Source organism: Alligator sinensis, unplaced genomic scaffold (genome assembly GCF_000455745.1).
Source record: "Alligator sinensis unplaced genomic scaffold, ASM45574v1 scaffold250_1, whole genome shotgun sequence".
NCBI classification, from domain to species: domain Eukaryota; kingdom Metazoa; phylum Chordata; order Crocodylia; family Alligatoridae; genus Alligator; species Alligator sinensis.
This window is the reverse complement of record NW_005841888.1, coordinates 750,107-758,005: the sequence shown is the minus strand read 5'-3', so window position 1 is coordinate 758,005 and position 7,899 is coordinate 750,107. Positions and strand designations below refer to the sequence as shown.

Sequence of the window (7,899 nt, the reverse complement as noted above, 5' to 3'; positions counted from 1 at the left end):
CTGGCCGAGCGCTACGTGGAGCACCGGCTGCGCGCGGGCGACACGCTGCAGGGCATCGCGCTCAAGTACGGCGTCACGGTAAGGCCCGGCCGCCCCCGCCCCGGTGGGGCCGCGAGGCCTTGTCCCCCGCGCGCGCCGCTTCTCGCGCAGGTTTTGGAGCATCGCAAGGGGCCGGAGACCCGCCGGGCCGGGCCTCGCCTCAGGCTCTCCTGCCCCACCGGGTCCCGGGACCAAGCCAAGCCCCTGCCTCTGAGCAGCAAGGAGACCGGGGTTGTTTTCTCAATCTACGGGCTCCCTGGTCTCGGTCGGCTCGGCTTCGCTCCCTTGGAGCGCGTGCTGTCAACCCTTGCGCCTGTCCCCGTTATTGTTTTACGTTGGGCCACGCCTAATAGCACCCCTTGAGCACCAGGGTACGCAGCCCCCTGCACGGGTGCCGGAGCACGGCACGTGAAGGCATTTTGCTTGGCACGCGCAGCTCGGGTTGGATGGCAGGGTGCTGCCACAGCAAGGGTCGGGTCCCTCATGGCTCCCCACACCGCCAGCATCTTACAAGTCGAGCTTGTGGGTGTTTTTGGCACTCTGCCCAAACACACTGCTGACCCCTGGGGTAGGGGCTACCACTTGTGGGCACAGGCCAGAAGGGCCGTGGGCATCATGCCACACGGCCGCAATGAGTAGATGCTGAAAGGGGGAGTGACCTGGGTCTGACTGGGTGGGGTCCCCACCCCTGCCATTCCCCTCACTTGCAGCCTTAAGGTCTAGGGAGTTCTGATAAAGAGGCTGCACTGCTGTGTTCAGAGGGGATATCGCCCCTTTCCTCCAAGAGTGTATCCAGCCCCCCTCTGAGCCTGGCTAAACTGTCAGCTTCCACAACATCCGGTGGCTGCGAGTCCCACAGGGTGTGAAAAACAACTTCCTCTTGTTAGTTTAACATTCTGCTGCCGAGAACTCGCACCCAGCAGGATACAGTGGTTTTAACGCTACCACGTCCTACTTAAATTCTTTCCATTTATCGGGCAAATCATAGTTGAGGACTTAACAGCACCAGTGCTGCACAACACTCCTGTTGCCCTTGAAAGGAGAACAAGGCCTGAGAATCACTGCCCTCTGCACAAAAGTGGCATATAGTGTAGTTTTCTCTTCTGAGGTATGGTGCGTTTGCCATAGTTTGCTTCAGCTTGTATGTGGTGTAGGTCTTCAGCGGGCACTGATAAAATGGCTCCTGAGCCAGTCAGGTCCTAGGGCCACTGGGCTATGCACTGCGGGAAATCCTCTGCTAGCTGCTCTGAGAAAGATGTGGAGGTTGAGGTTAGGAATCCTTAGTTACAGTGCAAGTCCTAAAGCAGATGAGGTGTGGTACAAATTCCTGGTTACTGTGAATGAGAAGTCTTGGGGAGATTTGAGCCTCAGAAACTGAATAGTTGGACCTCTGTGAGCCTGTGGTTCATGACGGCAGAGGAATGCCTGCTCTGGGGTGTTGAATCTCAAGGTGCAGAGGGTTGTGGTGGTGCTGATGAAGGGGTGAGATGGGGTCTCCCCAACTAGTCTTCTCAGGCCAAGTATTCCTGCCCTGACCCATCTAACAAGAGTCAGTGAATTTTATTACAGAGGTAAAAAATTGTTTGGTAAAATTCCAGAAAGCTTTGGAGAGTTCTCTGACAGTGAGCAAAATTTGCTACTATTGCTGAAAAATATTCAAGAGAAAGCAGTTCTCCCACTTTTGGGCATATTATAATTGCTGGCCAATACCAGGTTGGAATGCCTCTTGTTGTTATAGAGGAGGACAGTTAGCCAGATGCTTTGTGAATTTTATTTTCTGTCCTTCCTGTGAAGCATCAGCTGGGAGTTAGGACTGTAGTCAAGCAACTGGTTTAGGTGGTTCACTGCCCAACTGGGATGGTGAATCATCAGACCATTAACTATCTGGAATTCACATTCATTTTTTAAAAATAAGTGAATCTAGGATCAGAAAAGGTGTCAGACTTATAGAATGAATTGGTGTCTATGTAGCAGGTTTTCCAACTGTAAATGAATGAGCAAGAGAGCAATCAAGACTCTTATTTTGAGATGCCATCTTTTCAGGGTCAGTCTGAAATGCATTGGCATGAACAGATAGCTACTGTGAACAACTGAAAAATTCTTCTAGTAGGATTACAACTAACAATTTTTACTCTGCATATGCTAATTTAGGCAGCTTGCTGCCCACCTACCCAGATATGTTAGTCATAAATCATGGCAACAGACTTTCTTTGCTTTCTTAGTGTGAAATATCTCTGCATAAAGGGCCAATGCAAGGCGTTTTCTGCTTCAACCATGCATTGGGCAGGACCAGAACTAAAGAGCAGAGCAAGGAGAATTTACTGAAGAGCCCCACAATAGATAAGGAAAGGTGTCTCAGTCAGCCCTCTGTAGTCAGGTGCAGACGGCCATAAAGTGCAGGATAAAGGGCAAGTCAGCCATGGGCGTCTCTCTAGATGCCTTCACTAGTTGCTATACACCATTTGAAAGTGATGGGAGCATGTATCAGCCTCCTGCTTGGACTAGCAGTAGTTTTCAACTTCACCTCCTGCAAAGAGCCTAAGTCTCCTGGATCTTTACAAAGGAGGAGTGAGCTACACTCTCTTCAATAAGTGCAACAGATACAGTATATAAGTCCCATACAGCATTCTCATTGTGTTTTAAAATACAAAGATATCAGAGTGAATAGAGGGAGTAGAAACAGTGACGTTAAGAAAGATTTTGTGGTTGTGCAGCATTTACTAAGAATAGCGTTTAAAACTACCCCAGACATACAAAACAAACTGTTGCCTGTGCCATTCACTTTGCAATTTCTTTGCATTCACATTGTGTTGTATGTTTAGTAAGCTCATAACAAGGTTAGCAGCTGAATATTTGCCATGAGATAATTTATTTCAACTTCAGGGCAACTTTTTGAGGTTTTCTTTCTTAATTCAGTATTTTTATTTATTGTATTTGCTAAGTAGTTGGAACAAATATAGTCAATAACCAGAAGAGATGCTTTCATTTCTGAATACAGGGAGTGCCTGGAACCTTAGGAATGACTCAGACTTTCATTGTACCAAAGTAGATGGAGTGTCAACGTGATTTCCTGTTAGGTCTTTTGCATGAGACCTTAACACCAAGGTTTTTATCTACTTGGTGTATGTATTTATTATTAAAGATCTTTGATACTTCCCCTTTTTGTTAATTTTTTCCTTTTTCCCATTGTGTAAAAATACACGTTTTGTGATCACCCTTCAACTAAGACATAACTTCAGATTAAGATCAAGTCTGTAGAGATTGTACTGATCTTAAATTTCATCTCTAAAGGCCAAAAGCTGGAGACTTTCATGAGCCTGCTTTTTTATTTTAAAAACCCCATGAATACTGTCTAAAATGTTTCTTCCTAGACACAACTTTCAGTCCAGAAAGACTCCGCATGCGCCAAAGTTCCATCAGTATAGGGTTTTGCCTTACTCCTGGATGCATTGTTAAATAATTTGCCCTTCACTGGTTTTTAAAGTAGATTGAAGTAGGAGTAGAGAAGAAAGGCAAGCTGTGGGGATCACTGCTTGCCTGCCATAGGGAGCAAAGAGGAGCTGGATTCCATGTGGACCCCTATTTCCCCTTACTTTGCCCCCTGATGAAGCTGACAGTTCCACCAGGCAGTGGTCTAGCAGCTTCCATGAGCTCTCATACATCCATATTTCCCTGTTCCCTCTCAACCATCATTTAAAAAGTACACCTTTTAGCTGTCTACATAGGATTAGAATTGTGCATGCCACAAAACACATTCTTTCTAATATGCTCTCTCACATCAGCATATATAGGAATAGCCTAGACAGACAGCCATATACCTCTCACTCCAACATACAAGTTGAGCTACATCTTATCCTCAAACACCAATACAAAATAGCATCATACATGGTTTAAACAAACACTTACCTAACACTCTGGCCATGCAAAGCATTCTAAAACTCCTAGCAGCAATATTTCAATAAAGTTCTCTTAATCTCCTTTACTGAAAATGGTCAAAGTGTATATTTCCTCCCAGAAATAAATTTAAAAAACCCCAATTTGGACTTAAACCCATCACTGAGCTCAATGACCTTGTTCTGGGTTGCTGATACATGCTGATGCAAAATGTAAGCGAAGTCTGGCTCTGTAGAGGCTTGTCTAATCAAGGCAAAACTGAATTTGCCCTTGCTTAAATTTTTGTTCAGTATTACAATTTTGGGGGTTTTTTGCCAGTATTTCTTGCTTTTAGTGGTGTAAATTGTTTTGGTAGGGTTAAATTTCCTTTAGAATTGGGACTAACACATTAGTTGTACTCTAGACACGTCATTTGTATAAGCATTTTGCTTCAGTCTTCCAGAGTGGAATTGCCATCTGGACTTTAACCTTTAAATCTCTCAACTTTTTGCTTTGATTAACTGATTTTACATACTTTAAAGTCATATCAATCAAAGAATACAATCTGAAACAAAACAATATTCTAACCTTCAAATTTCAGATACTTTTTTTTTAAGTTCTCCCGATGTTAAATACATCCTCATGACAGAATGAATTAATAGTAGGTTCTGCTCTTTGTTCACTCCCATTTGCTGTCTGATATGAGATGGATTGTGTTACAGGTAAAGCCTTATAATGTAAACCAAAGAACTTAAATGGAAACTTAGGGCTAGCTTTTGTTGAAAAATCTCTTTGTATAAATAAAATGGACACAATGAAAGGGGACTGAGCAAAAGTCCTGAAGACAATGAGTTCCATTTCATAGGGCTCAACTTAAGTCCCATTAAAGTCAGTTGTCACATTAATTTTGATGGGATTTTGGTGGGTTTTAGGTTCCTGGGGCTTAGAAGTGCTCTGCGGGCCACACACACACACACTTTTCTGTAGGAGAGAGTAGTGAGGGGACTGAAGGGCTTTGGCTTCCTACAAAATGACTTCCATGCTATCTAAGGCTGCCTTTGCCTACACAATAGTTGCTTTTAAAAGTTTCCCATTCTGATTTTCATCATTTGGAGTGCTAGTGCAAGACAAGATGCTGCCAACTGCTACTGTCTTAGCCACTGTTATTTACCCCTTTTCTGAGCAGGGGTAACACAGTGTATATGTAGCCCAAGACATGGATCATTTAAATGATCAATGCATGAGTGTGTGTGTGGTGGGGCAGAGAATGTGAAGCTGTATCAACTTAAGTCTTCAGTTGAAATGTGGTGAGCAAGTAGCTGAATATATAGCTGTAAGAATTAAGAGTGATGGCTGGAATATTACATGTAGTTCTCAAAGCTAGGAAGATGTTTGCTTTATAATGGAGACTCTAATCCTTTCAGCACGTAATTAGAAAGAGAAATGTGCAAGTACCATTTCCATTTTACTGATTGTCATCCCCAAGCACAAGGTACCTTCACAATAAGAAAGTTTTATGAGCAGTTTGTCATGGCACAGCTCCACTGATTGCAGTACTACTGGCATAGGTTTTTATGCCACTTACGGTACAGTTGCAGAGTTGACCACCATGGAGGTCATAGCTGTGCTTGTTACATACTTGCACAACTTTGACTCATGCTACCATTCTATATTCGTATTAGAAAGATGCTTACCAATTTTCCCAAGCATAGACAAGTTCAGTGATAAGTTCTGTCCTTGGTTATCACTGTGAATCCTTACTAAAGTCAGTGGAATTGAGTGGAACCAGGGACAGAATTTAGTTCACATACTGTGCAACTTGCTTAAGGCCATGCAAGGAGTTGGCCTTGAAACAGGAATTAAAAACTTGATGGTCCCTCAGTTTCTACCTCTGTTCAGTATCCTAAACTCATGGTTTCTTACAAATCCATGAAAAAGTATTTTAAGATGGAAGAACAATATACTAGCGACAGAGTTACAGTGTAGCACAGAAAATAGCTCTAGAGTAAATTATTTATTAGTTAGTGATGCATCATCTTGCTAGTCCCCTTTACAAAAGCAAGCTATGGTAGAGGTATTAGATTCCAGCTTCTGTGGCATTCTGTATGTGGAGCTCTTTAGAGAAAGTTGCATCTTCCAGGTACTGTTGTAATTAGAATTTTGGTAACCAACAAGTAACTGAAAATATTTAGTACCTTTTTGGGAACTCAGTTGTGGTTAGGGTCCTTTATTTCTTACTGTCAGTTATATGGAGTATTCAACTGGGCAAACATCCCACGGACTACACAAACAAGTAATCTGTAAGGTGCAAATCAGCCTTGCCTTTTCCCAGTTGACTTTAGTGAGTTTTGCTTGGGTGAAGATTTCAATATAGAGCCTGTAATGTGCGCTGAATATTTGTTAGTCCTTCTTTCTCCAGAGTTTTAGAAAAGACTGAGCACCACGTGCTTTTGCAGGTTGTCCAAAAGCAAAAATTCACCTGTTTGGCAGTTACTGATGGAACTTAATTATTGTCAGCCCTCAGCTTCTGCTGTCTTAAGAACTCTGTATTCCGCTCCACCGTCACTAGTAGATAGTAGACATCTGACTTTGTTTTATTATTGGTCAGGGTTGACTTGTTGAGGGAGCAAGGTGTGTTTAGTAGTATTTCATTGTACCAACTTTATAATTGGGAGAGATGTTAGACAAGCCTTCAAGCACAAATTGCCCTTTCTTGAGTGTGGGGGAGAAAAAAGTAGATGCTTGATATATAGCTTAGGTTGTGAAACAATGACTTGTTTAATGCCAATATGTAAATTAAGATTGTAATTTAGAAGGTTGCAGAACAAGACAAATGCTATATATTCATCTTAGTGACCAATGAAAATATAGAAATAGGGTTATCTTAATATTCCCAAGCTTTATGCAATATTCTCCTAACTCCCCAGAGTTTGTTTATTAATTTACAAACAGCCATAAAATACAGGATGTAGGATTGAAACAAACAAACAAACAAAATTTAAAACGGTCATCACAGGTTATGAGTTGAAATTAACACAATCTACCCTACAGCTGCTAGCCCAGCAGCTAAGTCCTTTATTTCTGCTGAAAAATCCAACATGCTGTACACCCAAGACTAGAGCCCTGGAAGATATTTCCTGCTATTTAAAAATACAGTTGCTTCATGTTTGTTGCATCTAATTGTAAATTTTGTTGATCAGCTTTCTATTTAAATGCAACTCACTTGCAAGGGCAAGCAGAGAAATACTTTTAAAAAAAACACTGTTCACATTTCTATTAGTATGATCAAGATGCAGAACTATGGAGCTAGTCAGCCACTACACCTTGAAGAATGTGGTGTAACAAAGTATTCATCCGTTAAGTATCATTTACAGGGCAGAGTAGATCTGCCCCTTACAGACTAATCAAAAGTAGGAGGTATCTATAGGAGAGATGCAAGGAATAGTCCTGGTGAAAGAGGACTCTGAGCCATACTGAGCCACGTTAGTCTGAAGTCAAGCAGGCGGCAGGGTAGATTTGCCCTTTAGGCTGCCTGTATACCTGCTTGTTAGTGCTCGAGTTAGAACACTCCAGCATCACTGCAGCATCATGTGTATTAAGGCCCTGTGCCTTTTTAAGTGGCCACAGGGTGCTTTAAACCTCATCAAATGAGGTTTAGATAAAGTGTCCTGCAGCCATTTTAAAATGTGCAGGGGCTTAATACGGATCACGGTGAGATGTTTTAATAAGAGTGGCTGCCTGGAAACCCTTCTAATTAAAATGCCCCCCTCCGAGCACCTGTACAGGCAGCCTTAAAAACTAACGAAAGTAAGAGAGATCTATAAAAGATCTCTCTTACTTTGGTTAGTCTCTAAGGAGCAAATCTACCCTACTTTCTGTTTGACTTCAGACTAACATGGCTTAGTACATCTCTTTTAGAGTCATCTTTAACCAGGAATATTCCTTGCGTTGTATTCAATATCTCTATCTTCCCCTTTTTCTTTTGCT

The 7,899-nt window shown here is 42.5% G+C and overlaps 1 protein-coding gene across 5 annotated transcripts in view; it reads left to right on the top strand.

Annotated features, from left to right (window-relative positions):
* The first annotated feature begins 6 nt into the window (after positions 1-6).
* The window catches only part of LYSMD2 (LysM domain containing 2), a 46,222-nt gene continuing 38,329 nt past the window's right edge, over positions 7-7,899 (top strand). For all 5 annotated transcript variants that reach the window (XR_003092654.1, XR_003092653.1, XM_014517054.2 and 2 more), the window contains exon 1: positions 7-78. The gene's annotated coding sequence lies outside the window, so the exon portion shown is untranslated. The remainder of the gene's footprint in view (positions 79-7,899) is intronic.